Raw genomic sequence first — 4,652 nt, forward strand, 5'->3', positions numbered from 1 at the left:
GTGATACATGAGTTTTGTGGTAGTCTTTGCACATGCCGTGATTTCATTCACTGGTCCATTCAAAAACATGTTAGTAAGCCATGTCTACCTTTAGATTTTTACTTCTTGTTTGAGTTCACTGAATAACATAAGCGAAAACAGATTATCTTGAGATTTCTTAGATTCAAATATAGGGAGGTAGGGGGAGTGTGAAGTGGGTAAAGGGGATCAAATATATGGTAGCTGAGGGAAACTAGACTTCGGGTGCTAAACACACAATAGAATATACAGATATCAAATTATAATGTACACCTGAAAATTATATGATTATATTAACCACTGTTACCCTAATAAACTTAATTTTTAAAAAGTTTTTTTAAAATGTTTTAAAAACTAGGATAATTATTTTTACCAATAGAGCTACACTACTAGAAATGCTAAACGAAGTTCTTCAGGCTGAAAGAAAATGATACTGAAATGAAAACTCATCTTTAGGAAGGAATGAAGAGCATTAGAAATGATAAATATTTTCATAAGTATAAAAGATTATTTTTCTCCTCTTAATTTAACATAAATAAGACTGTTTAAAAACTAAATTATAACAATTTCTAGCAGTATTTATAATGTATACAGAAGTTTTATATATATATGACAAGTATAGCGTTAAGGATGGTGGAGTGGGTAGGTAAATGGACCTGTGTGGTTTTAAGGTTCTACCTTTTACATAAAGTGATACAACATGAACTCTAAATTATACTGTTAAAAGTTAAGTATGCCTACTCTAATCCCTAGAACAAACACAAAAAGTAATGCAGAAAACAGTAAAAAAAGTCAACAAAAAGTATTTAAATAACTAAAAGACAGAAAAGGATGAACAGATAAACTTAAAACTGAAGGAATTACCAAAAAGCAGGCCCTTTAGTGGTTTTTCTTTGCCCCTAAGACTAAATCCATGAGGCCTTCATGGCCTGGCACTGCCAACTTTGCTGGCCTCATTTCTCCAGCCCACTAAATTTTCTGTATATTAAGCTTTCTCTTTTTCCCTCCACTCTCTCTCCTGCCATCTCCCTCTCATCATTTGCCAAGGACACCTTTCCCAAGTCCTTTCACCTGGCTAACTCCTCCTCATTCTCTCAGTCTCAGCAAGGTGACACTTCCTTCAGAAAGCCTTTATAGGCCAGGATCTCCCTCCTGTGTGGCTGTCCATTGTACCACAAATGTCCTTCATCACTTCCCTCACCTGGCTTAACTGAAATTTCTGATTCAATGCTTCTGTTTCCCTAGACTGAGCTCCATGAGGGCAGAGACGTGGCCTGTTTTGTTCACCATTCAATGCCATGAGTCGGCACAGTGCTCAGCACATAGTAAACGCTCAGTAAACATTTGTCAAGTGGCTAAAAGTGTGACTGAATGAATGAGGGGAGAATGAAGATATTGATTTGTCTGCCTGGAAGAGAGAATCCCTTTGCTGGTGAGATATTGCCATAAAAAATAGTAGCAAAAAGATCTGAGGGAACAAGCCTGTCAGAAGCACTGAGGCAGTACATGCTGGCCTGAAAAAAGACCAAGGTGAATGAAAAAAAGCACAGAACAGTGTGGGTAGTATGCTGCCTATGGTGTGGTATAGGCATAGTCTACTTTTTGAAGGGTATACAAGAAATTTATAACAGCGATTTTCATTGTGAAGGAAGGAAAATTTTTTCAATTTGTACAATGTTTACATATTGCTCATTTGAAATAAATAAAATTAAAAACAAAAAGACTAGATTATAGACATAAAGACTTTATGTAGAAGGCCATAACTGGAAAAAAATTAAAAACCTACATGTCCATATAAGGGTTCTCAAGAGAAGCAGAAGCAATAGTGTGTGTTTTAATAGACTTATTAGTCTACAGCCATGCCACCCTGAACGTGCCCGATCTCGTCTAATCTTGGGAGCTAAGCATGGTCAGGCCTGGTTAGTACTTGGATGGGAGACCACCTAAGAATACTAGGTGCTGCAGTCGTTAAAAAAAAATAGAACTGATGGGAGGGAAAATGGCATAGATGATAGAGGCTCTGTTCATCCCTCTGGCAACCAAATCAAGGCTGTGATGGAAACAAGGAGCAAACAGCAAGGAAAAATCGCCAGGGATCTAGATGAACAAGCCATGCAACTAGGGAGAAATCCAAGAGGTCACTCTGCCGCAGCAGAGAGTGGGATGGGGTGAGGACACGGGGCTGCCTGATCTCCAGTGGTTGAGTGAGACAGAGGCAATGGTAGCGGCAGAAGCCTCTTAAAGGGGCCAGGTTCGCGAGCGGATTTTCACCTTGACGGATCTGCTCACTCTGAGCACCATTGCCTGTTCGGCTGCACACAGGGGGCACACGTCAAGTTGACGCATGAAATTAACCATCACAACATCCTACAATGGAGTAATGGAATATAATGTAGCCATTAAAGTGTTAATTTTGAACACTTTAATTTTGAAGGCTAGGGAACATGAGATGTTGGAAAAAATAATCCTGGACTACTAGATTGTATCTATAACTGCAACTATAAAATGTAAGTACACATGGATAAAGAATGGAAGGGAATGGGAAGAAATAAAAACAATGTTTGTACTAAACTGGTGAGATTATGGAAAGACTTTCTTACATTAAAAAAAATTTAATAATATAATTCTTAAAAAGTCAAGAAACCAGAAACCCTGGGCATAGGGGTTTACAAGAAATGAAACAGATAATAAGAAGCAATGCCTGACATATTGTCTGCCCTCAATAATTATTGAATGAATGAGTAACAACTACTGTTTTCAGTTGGGGTCCCCAGAAGCAGATCATGAGACAAGGATTTGAGTCAAGCAGTTTATACGGGAGGTGATCACAGGTAGGTGTGTGGGGAAAGAAGGGAATGAAGCCAATACAAGGTGCTTTAATATGAAGCTACCACTGGAGAAGACTGAGTCACAATCTATTGTGGAGCCGTGAAAGAATAAGTAGAGTAGGTTTCATTTTGTTTCAGAGGACAAGAAAGGAGTTTTAATCTACCAACTCCCATTTATTATTGGTTAAAAGGTCTGTTCCTGGGAGCATTAACTTCTTGGCATTTCCAGGCTTCCCCAAGCAAGGATTGATTATGCTTCTGTGGCTGGAGAAAGTGCACAGGCAGAGAGGCACAGGTGCTTGCAGTGAGAAGCTGTTGGTTGTATGGAACAATGAGTGGGGAAGGCATACGGGTGGGGCACTGACAACATCTGCAACATTTACTATTATTGAATACCTACTGTGACTGTGATTCAGGCACATAGAGAACATTTTCTATAATCTCCAAAACAATTTTACACAGTGAATATTATTAGTGCCATGTTTCAGGTGAAGAGACTGAAGAAAAGAGAGTTTGTAACTTGTTCAGAGTCAGGCAGAACATGGTACAGAAGCAAGTACTTGAAACTACAAACCTAAGATTTTCTTTTTTACTTCCTTTGGCTGCCTCCCAGTAAACTCAGAACTGGAAACTTCCTAGATACACTCACCCAAAAAAGAAAACGATGACATTTTAAAGGTTAACAATTCCGTAAGATCAACTTCAAAACAGCACAACTATCTGGGTCCAGTAGTGCAATCAGTAAGTACTGAAATCTCTAAGAGAGAAAGTCAGCATGGGGAAAGGGCATGTACGATGGCAGGAGCACCAATACCAGCTAAGACTCAGGCCAGGGTCTATAACCCCACACTTATCACTTTCCTAGACATTAAATAAGAAATCATGACTGTGGAAGGAATTTACAGGTGCTTTAGAAAAACAAATCTGCCTTTGTCATGCCCTCACTCAGAATCCTTCAATGTATAAACATCTCATACCGACCTTTCCCCGAGACTCTGATTATTCTCCTTTGAAAATTGCTGACATATGGAATATATAACCTATCTTCTGAATATCCCTACCATTGAGGATGCTTTTGTATTTACTTTTGGTAGTTTGAATTAAGAAAATAATAGTTTTCTCACTTTTCTAAATATAAAATAGTCATAATATGGAATATATTTTTTCAGACTTTGCTCTCCAATTCATAGATTCTCCCAGCAGCTTTTGTACTCCTTTCTCCTACTATTCTATGGGAAACTTTTCAAGATGCCAGCCTAGGATAGGTGGCACTTCTTCATTCACAAAGCATCTCATACACACACACACACACATACACGCACACAACCAAATGTACATATATATACACATATATACATTTATGTTAATCCTTTCACACTGTTTTGAAAGTGTTGGTTTAATTGTTAATTTCTCACTGATTTCTGTAATTAAGAGAATAAACATGTATTAAGGCTCTACCAAGTTCCACGTACTGTCTTAGTCGTGTGAGTAGTACTCTCATCCTCAGGAGGAAAAGAGGTCAAGAGACTATGTAATTTATCAAGTGACTATGTAATTTATCAAGTAAGGCCCCAACTAGTAAGAGGCGAAGTTACCATTCTAGATGCAGTTTACTTGACATCAGTGTCTATACTCCTTCACTAAAGAGCATTTCCTGCCTCAGGTGGAAACTCTGTCCAAGCTCTATATCCATATGCCCAGCATAGTACCTGAAACAAACAGGCCTTTAATATTTGGGGTATGAATAAATGAGTCAAAGACATCAAGAAAAATAATAAAAATATGAATGGATGTCACTGAGCAAAT

General features: G+C 38.2%; 1 pseudogene; it reads left to right on the forward strand.

Moving 5' to 3' along the window:
* The first annotated feature begins 1,867 nt into the window (after positions 1 to 1,867).
* On the forward strand, positions 1,868 to 1,986 carry LOC112474200 (annotated as a pseudogene).
* The last annotated feature ends 2,666 nt before the right edge of the window (positions 1,987 to 4,652 follow it).

Source organism: Pteropus alecto, unplaced genomic scaffold (genome assembly GCF_000325575.1).
Source record: "Pteropus alecto unplaced genomic scaffold, ASM32557v1 scaffold88, whole genome shotgun sequence".
NCBI lineage: Eukaryota > Metazoa > Chordata > Mammalia > Chiroptera > Pteropodidae > Pteropus > Pteropus alecto.